The sequence below is a fragment of the Athene noctua genome, chromosome 1 (genome assembly GCF_965140245.1).
Source record: "Athene noctua chromosome 1, bAthNoc1.hap1.1, whole genome shotgun sequence".
NCBI classification, from domain to species: Eukaryota; Metazoa; Chordata; class Aves; order Strigiformes; family Strigidae; genus Athene; species Athene noctua.
The window spans coordinates 155278023-155298378 of NC_134037.1; the positions used below are offsets into that span (position 1 = coordinate 155278023).

The 20356-nt window shown below is 37.7% G+C and overlaps 1 long non-coding RNA gene across 2 annotated transcripts in view; it reads left to right on the top strand.

Moving 5' to 3' along the window:
- Nucleotides 1–20356, top strand: part of LOC141971426 (uncharacterized) — a 243196-nt gene that overhangs the window by 166704 nt on the left and 56136 nt on the right. For both annotated transcript variants that reach the window (XR_012635278.1, XR_012635279.1), the window contains one exon: nucleotides 9621–9674. This is a non-coding gene — a long non-coding RNA (uncharacterized LOC141971426). The remainder of the gene's footprint in view (nucleotides 1–9620; nucleotides 9675–20356) is intronic.

Here is a 20356-nt window from a genome sequence, read left to right on the forward strand (position 1 = left end):
CCAGTGGTAGATAAGTTAGATCATTGAAACCAAACCCCACAGCTTTGGTGTAACCTCCTTGACTGATTGACTTAGGTTACCAGCAAGGCACAGTGGTACAGCTTGTGCTGTTGTGCACACTGGCTTCTGCAGGGGGCTTGAGTGGTTACATCAGCTGCCAGGAGGAAGTCCAAAGATACAGCATGGGAAGGTTTGATGGAACATGGTGGAGGAAGGCTTTTGAAGAGAAACAAACATTTCTAGATACTCTAAAGTGTTGGTATATCATGGGTTCATTTTGACCTAAGTCCACTGCAGGATCTGTACTTCATTTAATGTAACTCTGCTAGCATAACCCAAATGTATGCTGGGTTTTTATAAATGCTGTTTGAGATGCCCCTTGGATCCACAGTAGACAGATCCACATTTCCACGTAAACATCTGAGTTCAGAGATGAGTATAATGTAAATATTTTAGTAAGTAAAATGTAAATGGAAAGACAGATGATAGAAAATTAATAATTTTTTTCTACATAAAAATAAGCCACACAGCTATAACCGGTACAAAAGGCATTCAGAATTAGAGGAAACAAGATGGTACTGGAAATAGCATAGATTTTGAAGTTGCTTCAGAATTCTGTACAGAAACCACACAACACATTCCTTTCTTTTCTCCCTTCTTCTGTTGTTTTTTCTTCAACTGCATCTGGTAATAGCTATAGGGACATCAATTATTATTTTATCAAAGACAAAAAATAGAAGTGCTGCACACAGCAAAATACCAATGACTCAACAGTTTCTGTCTAAAGGTATATAGGGAGAGGAAAAGACACTCCTTTTCTTTGCCCTGAAGCAAGACAAAATAGTTCATCTATGCATAGATCACTCCGAGGGCAGCAAGGGAAAAAGACTACATACATTAGAGTTGCTGAACTCTTATCATTCAGGAAGTGGGAGGAATAGTCTGTAGATTAGCATTCTAGTCTGAGTTATCAGGGATTTGGCCTTGGTTCCTGAGTTATCACAGATATCCCACGGTTAAGTAGCATAAGTAGTTTTCCTATGCCTCAGTTCCCCATTAGGTAAAAATAGGGATGTCTTAGAGCTGTTGTGGGGATAAATACCTAAAGCTTCTTAAGTACTTGGTTTATTCAGTAATTAAACTCGTCTAAGTACCTCGAAGCACTGTTTAGGCTGAGATGTGTATATGTTGTCTCCACACACCAAGGACTTTCTTAATAACTTCTGCACCTAGCTTGAAAGACAGAGGAATGTATGCACCTAAGAAGATGGAAAGATCAGGGTGTGATGAAGTGCACTTGTGTCAGAAACAAGAGACAGTTCTTGGTGGATGACAGTTCCTTGTGCTGTGGCCGGACATGACCTAAGTAGAAAACAATCGAGATGTTTGGTCCAAAGAGAACAAGCGAAAGCTGCCTTATCAAATTCTCCATTGAGAGAGGAGGCAGTGGAGGAGCAACACAAGCAAGTACTTTATAGGAGGGAATATTTCTAGAATTGAGACTTCACGGAGATCAGACATACAGAAACAAAAAATGGAAGAAAAATTAGTAGGAAATACCAACAGATTTTTTCTCTTGGTAGATTATCTAGCTCCAGACATAACTGAGGAGTTGGAAAAGCAGAAGGAGCACATGTTGAAGAAGTGAGGGAGAGTGACAGTTGCAGCTACTGGAATAGAGATGTCAATTTATTGTATTTGAATAGTGAAAGACTAGTGTTGTAGATGAAGTTGTGCAGACAGGAGAGATCACAGAAGGATCAAGAATCAGATCTATAGTTTTCACTAAGAAAAACATCTTGTGTGGAAATATTTCTGTATTAGAATAGTCTGAGGAATTATAGTTATTGAAATACTTCTGCTGAAAAACCTCTGAAAGGAATCTGTCTGTGTTACCAGAGAAATGAAGGGTGCTATAGAGATAACATAGCTTTTTCAAGGTTAAAGGCAGAGGTCACAGTGGTGCTGTAAATTCCACTAGCTTCAGTTGTCTGTGTCAGGCCCCAGGAGCAGACCACAGGAGGGCTGCAATGCAGTGAGCCAGGCTCTCACATGCACGATGAAACCACGGCTTTTTTCTTAGTCATGATAGTGAAAAGTGCATTGTAGGTAAGTGTTTGGCCATGTAGGCAACAGGTTCCCGATGTAAAAATAGTTATGGATGGGAAATGTGACTTATGTGGAAAAATACTTAAGGATGAGATAGTCAACAAAAGGGAAAGCAGTGGGAATACTGAAGCTGTACTGGGAAGGATGAACCAGAATTTATCTAGGAACAGATACCAAAATTTTAAGATAGAGAATAATCTTTAGGGTGAAGTGTGAGCACAGAGAGTTTCAGACTGTATTTGGAAGAGAAATATCCGTAGAAGACTATATTTGAGAATCTCATGAATTAGAGTTTTTACTGTTTTGTGATTTTATTTACTTTGTTAAGTCCATGCAGTTTCATAGGAAAAAACCAAAGAACAGAGTAACATGTCATGTCATCTCATCTCCTGTATAGCACTATATTTGGATAGGTTTGTTAGCTGAGGTTTTTATTTGGTTTGTTTGAGGGGGTGAACAGCAAACAGAATCTAATTTTCTCCTATTTAGTCACACTAGTAAAAAAAAAATAGAGCAGTTTGGTGTTTAGCTGTCAGGTCTATGTACCATTCCTGTACAAAACTTATTTATTTAATGAGAATTTAAGTAAACACAAATAAAGTATTGAAAGAATAAAGCATCTGGAAGATTTTAAAGATGCACTGAAATACAATGTGATTAATTTCTATTGTGCTAATTATACCTATTATGAGTTAAAACTGATTCCACTTTGCAGCCATTGTTATGTAACTTGTGGCTTTGCAGTTCTTTGAAATTCAGTTTTATATTCATGTGGTATATAAAAAAAAAATGTTGTGAGACAAATTACAAAGCTTAACTGAAATAGTGCCAAAAATCTCAAACAAGTTATACTACTAGATAAATAACTAGTGTAATGCTTACTGGTTTTTGGTTTTGTGTTGTTTGTTTTTTTAATCAAAAAGAAATGATAATATAATGAGCCAAGTCTGAGCGGGACGTGATTTTTTTCTGTTTTATGGTTTAATGGAGTTGCTCTGCACCTGTAGTGAGGTATCTAAGATCAGTTTTTGAGCTATTACTCCTGTGTAGTATTTTGTATCAACAATGCATTCAGCTTTATGCTGCATGGATTTTAAGTGTAGTATATCGGTGAGTTTGAATGCTCTGGCATATAAAACAGGTCATAACAGGGGTATGTGTCATGGTAAGTTTTTTACAAACAACAGCATTCACAGTCACTCAGCAAAACAGAATATGAATCACCACGTTGTACTTGTCCCTAAGGGTGGGTCTGGAAGAGGTATGTAGGATGTCTTTGACTATTGCAGACTTTTGGGTGTGAATGTGGGGTTTTACCTCTACAGGGAAACACTTTGGACCCTTGCAGCAAAGCTGCAGGGAGCAATAGGAAAGCAGAAATCTGCGGTTTGCCTACCGAAGGGGAATAAAGAGGCTTCTTGGGTGATTCCCAGGATGGTCGCCTGGCTGTAGATGTGTTCCAGGCACCCCACAAAATGGGGAGTGAGCTGCAGGGGACACTGGCTGTGTGGGACCTGTGGATGGGCCTTCTGATCCTCCTGCAGATGCAGTGGAACTTTTACTTCTTTCTCCACTATAATGGGCTCACAGTGCAATCCAACTCCTAGTAAGTATATGAAAATTAATCCTGTTTTAAGTACTTAAGAAGAAAAAATACTTGAATAACAGACTCTGTCTTTTAGTAGGGAGTGAAACTACTACTAACAAAATGATAATAGTTATGTAAGCTTTGTTTTGATAAATTGTTCACAGCTTGCATATTGTAGGAGTCTGACTGCAATATTTGAGTCTAATTTCACCCCACATTTGAGAACTGAAGTGAACTTGAAGCCTTACTAAGTAGGATAGATCTCACTGGGGAATTAAGTGTTCTTACCCCCAAATCAATCAACATTTGCAAAATCTTGAAGTTCAGTTCATTTAATATAGCGTTTGTCTCATTTTCTGTATTAAGTTTCTGAGACAGAACTGTCCACAAATAAAAATTATTAAAAAATTAAAAATCCATATCAAGAAAATCCATCTAAATTGGTTTTGTTCACATGAGGAAGGAAGAGATTTTGTTTCTAGTTGTACTTAATGTGCTTACTTTAATTGCAGAAATACCGTGAACACCTTTTTTCCCCTCAAAAATCTCCAGTTCAGATTTAGTGGTATCTGAGGTACTGGTAGATAACTTCTTCAGGGTTTTTTGCATTAAATATGACTTAGTCTTTTCAGATTAACCCTTTTCAGCCGGAAATATGCATTGCATAAAAGGGAATTTTTAAAATATTAAAGTTCAATGAACTTTTCGATAAAATTTAGAGGATTCTGAGGGCTATTTATGCATGCATTTATTACTCATCATCTCCAATATTAGTAGACTTTTCCTCCTGAAATACATAATTTTGGTTTTGAAAAATGCAAATAATTTTGAGTTAACACTTCTTTAGATTGCTTTATACTGTTGAATTCTGTGCCATGTAATATAACTTTAATTTTGTTTTAATTGCATAATGGGGTCAGAACCAGTCTTGTTTAACAAACATGCTGTCATTCAGTTGTGAGGGTAGGAGTGTGTCCTACTGAATAGAAGAGTGCAAGCTCTTGCATGTTTGTTGAATTACTTCTATTGTAAACAGTGTAAATAAGTCTACTAGAGCTTTGCCCATTGAGCAAAATGAACCCACTTAGATAGGACTTCAGTGTTGGGGGGGTGATGGTCTCTCCTAGGCACCCATGTGCTGCCACAGGGAGGGCTATCTCCACAGCCACCTCGCTGGAGTCTCCTCTCAATGTTGGTAGTGTTCAGCTCCAGCCCTACCCAAGTCTTTGCAAGGACTAAGCATCCTCCACTTTAATTAGCCATGTTTCTACTTCATGGGAGCATTAATTAGGACAGACAGTTTAAGGTCCATCTCAAACTGTGGATCTTTCCTTCAGTCTATACAGGCAGCTATCCCTTCCAAGAGGTCTGAATTGGAGAAATCAGTATCTCTGCCTAGTGTCACTGCTTGCTGAGTAGAGTCATCAGTGTCCTAGGAGCATTGGGGTTGCCCTGGGAAGCCTTGTTTGGCTCAACTGGTTGCTTTCTAGGAAAGCATTACAGATAAATGCTGAGAAAATAAACATCTCCACCCTGCCAGGAATGATGTATCATGATATATCTGAATTCACCTTGAAAACAAAAAACAGATCCCAAGCCAGAGAGCTCTGGGGAGCTGACATGGGTGTAAATGGTTGCATGCTGGAAGGTAAGAATTTGCATCTTTCAAAGTGCACTGGACACATTCATCATTTTGTTTGTAACAAGCCAAGTATTTTGCTGGTGTAAGAAAGTGTATGAAGTGCATTGCAGCTTTATACTTTAAAAGGCCATAAAAACACTGTGCAATCAAATGTATGCTGTCCTGAAATGCCTTGATGCTATCACAAAGCTATTCAACTGTGATTCTCCCTGTCTCCCCAACTTCTTCAGTGCCCCTTAGGCAAGCATCTAGACTGATAGATGCTTTTTATCTGTTGACTTTAGATTGTTAGCTGAAGAATTTACAGTGCCATTTTTAATGGAAAGACTTTAGTTTATAATTGTAAAATAAAACACTTTTACTTTAAAAAAGCCTTACTTTAATTAGCCAATGTCCATTTCTGTTGGCTCTCAGTTCTTATTTCTTTTCCTTTCTTCACACAAATGGGTGTAGAATAGGAAGGAAGAAGTTCAGGCATTAAAATGTACATTCCAGCATTATTTGTGCTGACCTGACTTTAACATCTACAAGACTAGGGTCAGAAAAGCCAGTTTACTCATATACAAACATCCAATAGCTATAGACAAGAACTCCAGTCTGTTGCTTTTAGCTATTGATAGGGCTAACCCCAGCACTCATGATAGTGTTGCAAAATAAAGATCCCACAGAAACCCAGTTAATGGCATCTTTGTTTTTAACCTGTGACTTTGCAGAAGTCGTAATACTTCGGGTTTTAAAAATTAATAATATAAATGTGAAAATAATACTTTGGGAGTGGGGATGAAAAACACTCCTCCCTTTTCATCTTTCTCCAATGATTTGCAGGCAAGCAGAACTCCAGGCAAGTTCCGAACTTCCATAATTGCATTGAATTACTTCTTAATTGGACTTCTCTCTTGCCATTGAGTTCTTTCTTGAATAATGCCTGCTTTATAATGATTTGTGTGCAGACAATAAATGTAGAGATTCAATAGGACTCCATATAAAGATATTTAGCCCTTACCTCCCATTGAAATCAATACCTTTGCAAATCTCATTATAAGTGACTTAAAATTAATACACATAAAATAGGATTACTATTAAATACTTAAAGGATAAAAAGAATAACAACTCTTCTCCTCTGAAAAGTGACTGTAAGAATTGTATCTTTATAGCTGCATGATAATTGTCTCAGTACCTTGATGGTTTTTATGCCATATGTGCTTGGTTTGAAAATAAGAAGTTGGTGACTGTGTCTGCAGACTGCAAACTAGAAGGGAAACTTGCTTCATTTCCTTCTTGGATTTAATCACAGGTAAAAAAGTCCTCCCCTATCAGACTTTTCATGATGCCTGTTCCTCTAGAGAGATTGGGGATAACTGTGATTCACTAGAAGGTAAAGATTCCAAGTTACTTTCTCTTAGCAATACAGAGATAAGTGGGCTAAGGAAGAGTGAGCAATATTTTTTGTTCTGAAAGACGCTGTGACATAATTAATGAAGGAAGCAGAGCTGCTCATGCAAATGTGCATTTTTTCCCCAGAGTGGAGTCATATGTTCAGAGCTTTTGGCTGGTAGAGGAGGGCTGGCAGCAATGCCTGTATCAGCAGGGATGGGTGTCCATCACAGCTTCGAGATGTGGCCAAGATAAGCAAATTGCATCCAGTCTGTCATTAACCCACTTACTCTTGCTAGTTTTCATACATATTATGTTGTTCCTGAAAGGCTACACAAAAGCCTAACAGGGAAAGATAGTTTGCTCTGCAGTGCTAAATAAATGTAATCATGAGTAAAACTCATTCCATTTAATTTCTGTATAGAAACTCAGAATAAAGGATTATGTTCAGCAAATCTTACAAAAGCACAGTGACCACTATTCAGTTTATACTTTATCCTATCAGTCATCTTTTCACTGTTTTTGCATTTGCTCAGACTCTCTTGCTGTTAACTGCTGAAAACATTCCTGCATTCCTGCTATTAGATCTGAGCAGAGAAACTGTTTTTTCTACAGTGACCTGCACAGTTGCATCAGTCCAGTGGTGCAAAGCCAGTAACAAGATTGTAGTTTGGACTAGGAGGATAAGTCCCATGGTAAGTCTTTCTGAAATGAGATAGTTATTCTCAAAAGTCACAAACAGGCAGGTGGCTAAGGAAATGGTGAGGATATGACCCCTTCAGCTCAAAGTTGCTTGACCCAAATCCCTGTTTTTAAATTAAAATAAACTAGTCTGGCTACATCAGAAGGATGCTATTGTAACCAATAGGAAATTATATTTCATTAGCAGCATACACTCTAGGATTTGCTGATAAACTGGACTGATCTGACAGGATTTGCAGTTTGTCTGTACCCTTCCTGGTTGCTGTTTATTGTTCCATTCTGAAATTCTCAGCATCATGGTCACTGCCTTCCCTTTTAGTGAAAAATGCAAGGCACGTTGGTCAATACTCATATATGGAATGATGTTCTGTATGCCAGAAACTACTGTCTCAGATGAATGGAAGGGAGGTGCTAGAACTGTCTTTCTCTGTTACCAGTCTTTTTTCAGGAGTCTTTTGTTGACATCACATGACACTTCCCATTATAAAACTTCATTTCCGGAGTCCAGGATTGAAACCATGTTTCTTTAGTCAGTTTCCTTGCAGTCAACAGGTATTTACTGCAATACTGCCAAAGGACCCTTCTGTCATACTGGTCTGCAAAAAGGATGGTATGCTGTCAGTTATTCCCTGACCTCAGGGAGCACCATCTACACATTCCAGCACTAGAGTTGGTGGTTGCGGCTGGCAGCTATCATGCTTCCTAACAGAATTTCTGAAGTTTTTATGCATTCCCAACACCCTGAATAGGCATTTACTTGTCAAGAAAACCTGTGTTATTATTGAAGTGGTAAAGTGATAAAGTCAAATAGTACTAGCGTGCCTTCTGCAGCTTTATGTAACCATTCTCTGCAAATGCTTTTTGGGAATCCTTCTTTACTTGGTAACACACTTCTTTTTCATACTGTCCTCGATCTAGACAACAAGTGGATGGGCCATCTCTGAGGGTTAATTTGGTCTGCAGTAAGGAAGACTCTTGTTCAGAAACAGAAAGAGGAAAGTGTCTGGTTACTGAGACATCTCAGGACAACAAAAAGGAGTCTCATAACAAAGTTGATTAAAGCCCTGGAGAATAAAATTCAGTCCTCTGATTTACCACAGAGTTCACACATCAAGGTGTGAAGTGCATTGCATCAAGTTGTAGAGATGGTCAGCAATTGCGTGTTCCTCATTTCTGTTTGTCACCTAATTTGCAATGTGGTTGGTATTTATGTCTCCAGATGAAATTGTTTTGAGCAGTACCTTGAATGTATGAAGTGCGAAATGCTGAGTCTTCTGAAAACACTGAGCCAATGTGACCCAAATTAAGTATTCACTTTGCAGCTTGATTTGTTAGCATGAAGGAACTCATCTGGGACAATGTTATTCCTCCAAAAGAATTTGCTGAACTTGAGTTGGCGTATTGTTTGCAACACAGTCAAAGCAGTCATGATTAGAGTGCATGGATCATAGCAAAATACTGCAGTTTTCATAGCAGGAGTTGAACACTATTGCACAGATGTCTCTCCAGTCCACCTGTTAAGCAATGAAATTAACACAAAACATCAGTGCTTGAACATTTGAATGTCGTTTTGTACAAGGAATGAAGAGGAGTTCCCATGGAAGAATGCTATGTGACTAAGAAATTAGCAACTGTAGCTTATTCCATACTCACTGAAGAAATAAAAGTTCCATAGGCAGGCTAACATTTGGCACTTTATGATATTTATATTCATCACAGTACAGTCTTAATAATGTTCTTTTCATACTATGTTTATGTGACATATTATAGAAAGTAAATGAACTTTGTGTATTCAAGTGTCCTGAAAAACATTTAATGAGAAACACATGGGTTTTTTTTTTTTGTTTTACCAAATGGACATATTATAAATCTGAGTATCCTTTAAGGAAATAATGATAGCTACATATTTGTATTTGAATAAAAATACACACAAGTTGATACCAACTGCATATCTGATACCTTTAATCCTTTTTGAATAGCAGGGTATAGTGTCTGTTGGTTTTAGTACTATTGTTTATAAATGTAATCCTAACACAGTCAGGACTCTTTTGGGAAAACAGTGACCTGATAGATTGTAAGAAGTTTTTTGTTTAGTATGATTTTGCTGATTGCAATTTCTATATAACAGTAAACACTCATTAATAATTCATCATAAAAATTATGAGAGAGAGAAATAAATAATAATTGAAATTTTTTCTTTTACAGTTTTCTTTTACAATGCATTCTGCTCAGGCCAGTGAATTTTGTTTAACTGACCAGGTAAGCAAATATGCATAGTCACAGTTTTTTCATTAAAATGTTTTCCAGACACTAGGCAACTAATTCTGAGAGACTGGTGTTCTGCAAAGTTGGAGAAAATTTTCAAAATCTATTATAAATATGTTCAAAATTCTGTTGTCAGTTTCTATTTTAAAAATCTGTTGAAATTCCCAGAGTTCTATAATTTTCAATTAGAAAATGAATTTATTTTCCAGATGTGCTTAATATTATTCTTTTTCTCCCTTCTTTTCTCTTGTCCTAGTTTTCTCATGCTTTACATTGATATTTGTGTTTTATCAATGCCTTACAAGTTGAGTTTTTTTTTCTGGGTGCTATCAGTCTCCCTCTACCTACCAGGATATCAGCGTTGCAAACAGGATTGTCTGATGAGGACTACAGATACAGTGTTTTAACATCACAGGAATAGCATAGCAACAGTAGAGTGGCAGTTGGCAAGTGGAGATGGCTTTGGAAATATATAAACACCATTTCTGTAGATCTGAAATGAATAAAATGAGATTATGAAATGAATAAAATTGCACTTAATGCTCTGGTTTGCTGGGTACCAGAAAATCAAGGTGAAACACCAACTTACAGTCTTACTTTGGATAGGTGGTAGGCTGGTTTGTATACTTTAGCTGTGGAATTCCAGTTTGATTGGCTGTAGGTACAGTTTGCAGAAAACACTTTTTTTGGCCATCTCTTTCATTGTTACAGATTTTAATGAGGGAGTTGGGCAATATAATTTGTATGCATTAGGGCTTTAATGTTGCCTATACCCAATTCGATAATTTTTTGATGCTTCTTACAGAGTGATGTGATGCCTTGTTGAAGGAGAAAAGGTTGGACAGAATGAATTAAATATACTGGGTTTTATGGAACATTTTGTTCACAGTATACAAATATGGTTTGCCTTAGATTTAAAAGTTCCTGTGCTTTTCAGTAGGGTCATCTTAGTCCTGGTTAAAATAACTTAATACAGACAAAATAGTAAACAAGAACATTGTATTTCTATGTAATTCTTTCTCTTGTTTCATGTTGAAATATTCCATAGCTCTAACACTTTAATAGTACTGTTAACCTCATCTTTATTTACATAAGGTGGTCGCTTATCATCTCATCATTCTAACTTCTTATCATTGATTTTTCTGTGGTGCTGCCAACACCTAGAAAGCTTTCTAGATCTCAGTTCACCAGGGAGAAATTTCTTCCCTTTGTATCTTCTCCTGAAAATTCATTTCAAACCCACTATACCAAATATCTTTATCTCCTTCAAAAAAGAGATGTAGACTTCAGCTAGTGCCGTCTTGAGTTCCTATAGTTTGATGTTACTGGATTTTGTTTGCAAATTAGACTGTAGTCTTGCAAGCAGGAAGGGGAAATTTGGATTAAAAAATGCCTAGTGATTTCAAACGTGTATCTTGAGGACTTCTCAAAAGCATTTCTTATTAAAAGATTGGTGACAAGGGACAAATGATCAAGGAACAAAATGTGCTTCCCCCCCCAAATCCCGACCTTCCTTTTCTGGATCTTTAACATGTCCAAATTAGTCATTCATCCAAGGTTCACTACTCAGGCTTGAAATTTTTTTTATGGTATTTTTTTCAAAACATTGAAAGATATAATTATCAACAATAAATAAATTGTTAATATAATTGTACCAGCTCTAGCAAAAAGATGGCTGTTGACGAACTCTATTCTTCTTATATCAAAGTGTTTCCTGAAGAACTTGTCACTTGCCTTCCAGATATAAGTTGTAATGAAATTGTAATGCGCAGACTGATTTGGAATAATAATTATTTCATTCATGAATATGAGAAATCCGAGAAAAGAAATCATTGTGGCTCAAATAACAAATTTACTTTCATTTTTTTAATAGTCTTTGTTTCTTTAAGCATCATTAATCATTTTTCTGAAACAAAAATCAATATAATTAAGAGATCTCCGAACCTATCTTTAACAAAACAAATATTTATTTTTTTTTTTAATTAAAAGAATGAAGTCAAATTAATCTGGGTCATCTCAACAGCTCTTTTAGTGAATAAACTATTTTCTTCCACCTCTTTGTACCTTCCCTATCCTTTACTTCTGGCCCCCCACTCTCAAAGATTGCCTAGTCTGTATTTCTGGATAAAATATGTCTGTCACTAAATGGAATTTTTTAGGAAAAGTGGTTCAAAAACAGATTAGACCCCCAAAATAAGTTTCATAGTTCTCCTCACTGGCTTCATTTATGGGCTGTTTTGTCCTTAATGGTGATGATTTTAGCCTTCATGAACTGGGAAAAATGAGCTACAATAGATACTTCTGCTCCATGGACATAATATGTCTTTGTATGTATTCTGAACATTCCCATGAATTAATTGGATCCTGGTTTATGAACATGTCTGTGATGAGGTAAGGGATTAGGCTGAACACAGGTGACAAGCAGCTCAACATGGAAGACAGTGCTAATCTTTTCTACTGGTAATGAAATGGGAGCTGATTTGGCCCCTTTTGCATCTCTCTACTGACCTAAAACATAAAGTATTTCCAAGATTATTCATGGTTTTGATGAGCCTTCTATCTATGATATTTGTGAGGTAGCGTGCTGTGAGCCTGAATGATTGCCTAGTGACTGAGGCACTGGGTTGCTATTGCAGTACTGTGTAATAATGAAATTTTCTGTAGATACGGTCAACGACAATTCTTACAATAATTAGCTCTCTGACAAAAATCTGTATTTTAAAGTTTGCAAGCGTACTGGTATTCTCAGAAACATTGAAAGCCTGCTAAAAGTATGGGTGTATTATTAGTACACAGTTTCTGTACAGTACACGGATTGTGGACCAGACATTTTCTATACGGACATAGAAAATGCAATGTGAAAATTATAATTTTTAATTGTTTCATTTTAAATCTGTTTTTCATACACTTTTGAGCTACTGGTTGCACCTTATATTTTCATTACACGGAGTTAATTTGGGGTCTATATGAAATATTAAAAGCTCTAAATAGCTATCTTTTAGGGAAAAAAATCTCTAAAGTATATTCTAGAAGAGTTCTGGTAACTGGGATGAAAATTAATTCAGAAGTATTTTGTACTCCAACAGTGCTTGAGCCTCTTTGAAATGTTCAGAAATTTTAGCAAGTTAGGACTATTCTAGCACATCAAGTTACTGGCAGACACAGAGCACCTTATAAGAAACAGTCACTGGAAGCGAAAATTGGATTCACAGTTTTCACACAGGAAATAGGGTTGCCAGTGTTATACTTGAACAAAACCACAAGATTCAACTAATCACTCTCCACTCAGGTTTCAGATACAGAGATCTGTTCGCAAACAAACTATAAACCAAAAGGTATGCAAGCCAGAATAAAGTAATGACTATCTATTAATTATGTTTCATTTAAACTTCCTCTGAAACAGCTGGTCCTGCCTCTCTCAGAGACCCAGTACTGGATGTACTGGCCTCAGGTTTTATCCCATGTGTAAATTTCTATATTGCTCTTAATCTGAAGTCTTGTTTGGTATAAAACTTTGTGCTTGTTTCTGTGCACAGGGGTGAGTTGCACACAAAATCACTACAGATTAAATAGTTTCAGTTTGCCCCTGAATAATTAACAACCAGAAGAAAACCAAAAGCAGATTCTCGATTAAGTATTGGGGTTTGCATGCATCCATACTCAGAATTCCATGTATCTCTGGGCGAGTGCAAGATGTCCTTTAAAAGGCAACATTGTTATTAGAAGAATGCAATTTCATTCATGTGGTAATAGTTTTCACTAATTGAGAATAATTCAATTCAGAGATATTTCTCATAATGCCCAGCAGTAAATAATTGCTTTTCTGAGCCCCTTGTTTTAATTGATGACAAAAATATATAAATGTGTACATTTTGAGAGAGGCCTTAAATGAAGCCATTTGTTAGAAGAGCTGGTTTTTTTTCAGCTTGAGTGTGCAAGAATGTGCAGGAGCTTAGTACAAGTTTATAAACTCTTATAAAAAGTTTGTTTGTGGATCTCACTGTAGCTAACGTGGCATTTTGGTTTGCTAAGAGGGTACTTCTCTTCAGTTTATGTGAATAATGGAAGCCTCCAAAACTCCTGTTAACTTTGTCTATAAATTCTAATTTGTGGTATTTTTATTTAACTAGTTCTAAATTCACTCCCACTTTCCCTTCTTATGCAGTAATAGATACTCGTCAGTTATGCTAAATCCAGTGGGTGACTTGGATGGCAAATCTCTCCAAGGTTTTTGCTACTCTGGACTGACTTTCTTCAGGTGATAGCACATATATCTGCCTTTTCCCAGCAGGAGGTTATCAAAAATTCTCCCTCACTTTGATCACACATTTTATATGTGCTGGATCAAATGCTGCACCCACACAGTTAAAACACAACTTCAGTAATGGTGGATCAAATACCTCCTATGCAGATCTCACCTTGATAGGGAGAGGAGCTGCCCCTGAAGAATAAAAGCAGTGTGTGCTACAGTCATTGAGAGAGCTGATTAGAGAAGGGAAATTCAGCTTTCATTAGAGGATCAGGACTGTGGTCCTGGCCAACTGTGTATATTCAAGAAGTCAGGATCCAAACCCCTGTCTCCCTTAAGTAGCTCTGCCACTAAGCATTTGCTTTGTATTTCTTAAAGGAAAGTAAGATTTTTGTGATCTTCTGAGATTAAATACTAGCCTTGGAACAATAGGTTGTAATGTGTGTGGAATATGCAGTGTCTCTTTTTGTGCTGTGTCTGTAGACCTAGAAAAGTCTAATCATACAGAGCCTCAAGCTAATTAACCAATTAAAATATTTTTAATACTCCTTGTGCAAAGCTCACATACTAAATTGTTAGCATATACTTATATAGGCTCTAGTCTTGGAGCTACATCCAGACAGAGAAAGCCCTTATTTTCAGACAAGACAGATTTTGACAGATCGTTGTACAAGCACAAGGCCACTTGCAGGGTCAGGCTCTCAGCACACTTGGCAACTCTTTTCTCCTGCCATCCATCTTGCAAAGTTTGATAATTTCATTAATGCTTCAGCTGTTGGATGTGAGTATGAAAGGAGTCCTCCTTTCACACTCTCTTTAGCTGTGTAGCCTTAGTAGTTACAGAGGATGTTTTCAAAGACTTGTTCTAACTTCAGATTCTTGGGTATTTCTAACAGTGTTTATGAAAGCAAGAATATCCAAGACTCAAAAGTAAGAACCAAGTTGTTTTTTCTTCCTTAAATCTCATCATTTATGCAATATTCCTATGATTGTTACTAGAAGGAGAAGGAAGACTGAAAAAAGTAGGTTTATACCTAATTATTCTAAATGTAAACAATTTAAAAGCAAGTATTTGAGACAATTGCATATTATGCCTTTGCTCTTCATTCTACATTTTCTTGTTTTCATAAGGAAATGCCAAACGAAACATAAATTATCGGTCACCTGAAGTAGACTACGTGAGTATTTCAGAAGAAACATCTCACCAATTTGATTCTGTAGAGCTTCAAATTTACTTTTAAAAATTGTTCAAACATGTAAGAATAGGATAGCGTATGTAAAATATTTTTTTTTTCTCAAATACCTCCTGACAGTAGTGTGTCAGAAGTTACAGGAGCTGTGGACTACAAGCCTCATCTTGGAACAGCAGAGCTGTAACTATTGTGGTTTTGGCATTTTCTCAGAATGAATAACTGGATGAGATACTAACTTGCTTTGTGTTTTACAGTATCTTAAAAACTGTCATATGTCCAAAGGCTTAGTTTTAAGTAGTTTTTCCTGGAACATTTAAGGGAAATTCTATCTAAATATACCAGCAGTATTATTTTGTAGTTTGAACTGGTATCTTCAGGAAATTGTTTTTATTACTGCATCTTTTATATCTGAAGTTATTTGCTTAATTTTCCTAATACATAGCAAAAATGAACAGCTGTTCTACAATTGTCTTGTGATTTCTCAACAGTTTCATTTTTCTAACACTCTTTGGGGAAAGTTATTACACACAACTGACAAATTTGTTTTCTGATCTACTGGAATGCAACTAAGCAAATAATCAGGAAGAAAATTGTAGAAAGGATGAGGAGGAAAGGTTTGCTAAAAATGAGTTAAAATATTTTCCAACCTTTAAACAACTGCCCTGCTGGAAGCACCAGCAGCTATAATAAATTAAAGAAGTTAAATTATACAATTCTGTGTGCCAGTTCTGTTTTAAGACAGTAATATGTTCTAGAGTTTTGTATCCTTTTAACTCATGATAGCTTTAAAACAAAACAAAAAGCTTTGTGCAAGCATATCTAAATCTTCCTGAAAAGAAACTGCAATGTAAAGAAATTATGTTCTAAGGAAGTTACTTATATTGCTAAGTGAAGCATATGAAAGCTAGGAAATGGCAGATTTACAGGTCTAAATCTGTTTCCCATGTATCACTCTGAGGACTGAATGTGGCAGGGGCCTGCTAGAAAATGATGGTGTTTGAATGCATACTTGTAGGTGTGTCTTAGTCTCCTTGAGACTCAGTGATTGTAATGTTTTCCTCATGATTTTAAGAGAATAGAAACCTTAACTGATGCAAGGTGTTGTTGCCTTTAATGATGTCTTGTGTAGTACAAGAAAAACAACACATATTTGTCAGACTGAGCTCACAGGATCTGTGGTGCAATTCCTGCTTTCCACTGCAGATGGGCATCAAACTAAATTCCAAAATGCCACCATCTAATAGAAAAGACTTTGTTCACACTGATAACGAGGTCAGACACATACAGGTTTGTGGGTTTTCTTGGTCTATTTCTATTGAATAAGAAGCGTAATCTTTTCAAAACAGAAAAAAATTACAGCCAACATTTCACATGTATCTAATGATTAGGGAAACAAGGAAAAGTGGGAAGTGCAAAATGGAAGAGGTAAAAAATGTGCTAGGAAGTATATAACACCAAGGACTAAGGACATATGCAGACCATATGCTTTGCTTCATAATTCTTCATCACTGAGATTTTTTGGTTTGTTTTTAAACCCCTTGGTCCTATTTCAGATTCTTCTGTACGCCTTCCTTTTCAGCTCTTTTGCATGTTGTTCATGGACTCCTAGTATGTATATATTTATGTGCGGACTTCTAGTATGTTTATAACAGGCATTATCCAGAGGAAGACTAACTTAAGAAAGAATGTATGTGGGGAAAGAATGGAGAGTGCCTCAGAGCACCCCTTCACATTTTAGGACAGTTTCCTAGGACATGATTTGTTTGGGGGCTTTCTGTTTTTCACAAACAGGTGTTTCTTCATGTTTGTTTTTGGGTTGTTTTGCTTTTGAGCCACTTCCTCAACTGAGACTCCAAATATCGGTGATAGAGAGATGCAAGTATGCTAGGTTGGGCCTGTTGAATGTACAGATACCAGACTTATTGGGAGTGACACTGTAAAATTAATACATACACACTGCAATTTAAAGGATAATATTATGCAAATATTCCTAAGCATGACACATTAAAAGGTAGTTACATTTTAGACACATCCATTAATATTTTCCCTTGAATATCAAGTACTTCTTCCCACCTGCCATCTCTTCCATGTTTTCTCTTGCTATGATGGTTAGATGTCATAAAGCTGTCATAACGCTGTGACTAGGCTTTTTGGTTAGTACAACCTTGCACAGTCTGCATTTATATTGTGCTCAACATTTTAAAAACAGATTATACGTTTCAAGCTGTACTAAAAAGACATAATTTTAATAAGTATTTCTTCCTGTGGGGCAGTCTGAATTGCTTTTGCTGTTTCTAGCATACAACATTACTATGTTTTGTCCTTAAGCAATATATATAAAAAAGGCTTAATAGCTCATACTGAGTCCTGCTTGCACTCCCACTTCAGACCTATGTTTATGCATACGATGGTGTCACTCATTTTGGAAAGGTGGTAGCGATTCTAGGTGCTTCAGGTTTGATGGTGGTGATATCTAGCTCAGAAGTCACCTAAACCTGACTGACCTCGGTGCCGGGGAAGGTCATGGAGCAGGTCACCTTGGGTGCCTTTAAAAGTCACATAGTGGGCAACCAGGGGATCAGGCCAGTCAGCATGGGTTTATGAAAGGCAGGTCCTGCCTGACAAGACGGATCTCCTTCTATGACAGGGCAACCCGCTTTTTGGATGAGGGAAAGGCTGTGGATGTAATTTACCTTGACTTTAGCAAGGCTTTTGACACCGTTTCCCACAGCATTCTCCTGGCGAAACTGGCTGCTCGTGGGTTGGATGGGCACACGCTTTGCTGGGTAAAAAACTGGCTGGATGTCCAGGCCCAGAGAGTTGTGGTGAACGGAGTTAAATCCAGTTGGCAGCCGGTCACGAGTGGTGTCCCCCAGGGCTGGGTTTTGGGGCCACTCCTGTTTAACATCTTTATTGATGATCTGGATGAGGGGATCGAGTGCACCCTCAGTCAGTTTGCAGATGACACCCAGTTGGGTGGGAGTGTTGATCTGCTCGAGGGTAGGGAGGCTCTGCAGAGAGACCTGGACAGGCTGGAGCCATGGGCTGAGGCCAACTGGAGGAGTTTCAATAAGGCCAAATGCCGGGGGCTGCCCTTGGGCCACAACAACCCCCAGCAGCGCTACAGGCTTGGGGAGGAGTGGCTGGAGAGCTGCCAGGCAGAGAGGGACCTGGGGAGGTTGATTGACAGCCGGCTGAACAGGAGCCAGCAGTGTGCCCAGGGGGCCAAGAAGGCCAATGGCATCCTGGCTTGTGTCAGCAATAGCGTGGCCAGCAGGGACAGGGAAGGGATCTGACCCCTGGACTGGGCACTGCTGAGGCTGCACCTCGATTCCTGTGTTCAGTTTTGGGCCCCTCACTCCAAAAAGGACATTGAATGACTCGAGCGTGTCCAGAGAAGGGCAACAAAGTTGGTGAAGGGTCTGGAGCACAGGTCGTACGGGGAGCGGCTGAGGGAACTGGGGGTGTTTAGTCTGGAGAAGAGGAGGCTGAGGGGAGACCTCATCGCCCTCTACAGCTACCTGAAAGGAGGGTGCAGAGAGCTGGGGATGAGTCTCTTTAACCAAGTAGTAAGTGATAGGACAAGAGGTAATGGCCTCCAGTTGCACCAGGGAAGGTTTAGACTGGATATTGGGAAGCATTTCTTTCCAGAATGGGTTGTTAGGTGTTGGAAGGGGCTTTCCAGGGAGGTGGTGGAGTCCCCATCCCTGGAGGTGTTTAAGAGTCGGGTCGACATAGCGCTGAGGGATATGGTGTAGTTGGGAACTGTCAGTGTGAGGTTAATGGTTGGACTGGATGATCTTCAAGGTCTTTTCCAACCTAGATGATTCTGTGATTCTGTGACAAACCACCATTTTAATAGCACTGTGAAGCAAGATTTCTTCCTGCTGGAATTTTATCAGCAGCTTCGGCCATACTCCCATTAGCACTTGCAGTCCATCTTTAAAACTTTAGTTCTGCTGTTTCATACTGAAAAAATGTAGCCACAGCAATTTAAAAAAAGTGACAAACATAGGCCATACCATCCTACTCCTCATCTCTGCCTGTCTCACACAAATACATACTTTCTGTTCATCTCTAGTTGTGAACATTTTCAGTTCTTGACACCTGGACTTAAACACCAGAATTCCACACTTGACAACTAAGCAAGCAGATGTGTTGCCAAAGTCTATAAACAGTCACAGCTTTTGCTGAATCTTGGTTGCATTTGAAAGGCTATATTTTATTTTTCTTACCATGGCTGTCCATTAGTATCATCGTACCTGTGCCCTTAAGTACTATGAGAATTTATTTTACCCCGTCTGAAAAAATGACTGAAAAATAACTGTTTTGAAGAAAGCCTTTGGCAGGTTGGTTTCTTCTTATTGTTGGTTAGATGGTGCAGAGGCTTGGTGATTTCTTTATAGGGAAGCAGCTACACATTTTGTTTCCAAGTCTTACTGCAGATTTGAAAACCTGCTCCTATTCTAACACCAGCCTTGCATTCTGGTGAGTAGTAACAGGAAATTCATGATCTCTATGAACATCTCTTAGTTGCAAAGGGTAAGAGAGGCACAGGAAGATCCATATGTTTTATATGCTTCACCAAACAGCTCCCTCCTCTCCTGCCATCCTTCACAAGATCTGAGCACCACCTGCAAATTTTACTCGTGAAGGTACTTGTATGAATGAGTAGTCCCATTATTTTCATAAATTAAGAGTTTAGATTTGTTTTATTGTGAAGTACTGTGTGTTATTCTTCATGTTCTACTCACATGTACAGAAACTATCATTCTAGTCTACAATTCATGTGCATTCATTTAGACAAATAATATTTAAAAAAATATAGTTTAAAACCACAAGATTGACAAAATATATCAAATTAGGAAATCTACTGACAGTGAAGGTCAGAAGCGTTACTTGCTGACTCAATAAATTAACCAATAAGCTTGGTTTATAAGACTGTACTAATAATGACAATATTATGAAGGTATCATAAGCAACATCATAGTTAGGTATGTTAACATTTGCAGTTTAAGCAGGATTAATATCCCCTTACAGACTTTAAATGATTGAATTTTATCTCTAAACTGAACAAAACACATTGTATGGAGCATTTAATTTTCTAATGTTTCTCCATACAAATTTGTTTCAAATGTACTGCTCATGATCCTGCTCATTCCTCTAACAAAAACCCCCCAATAATCACAAGCTACACTGGAAAAAGCAAAAGTTTGAGTAAAACCAAATAAAAT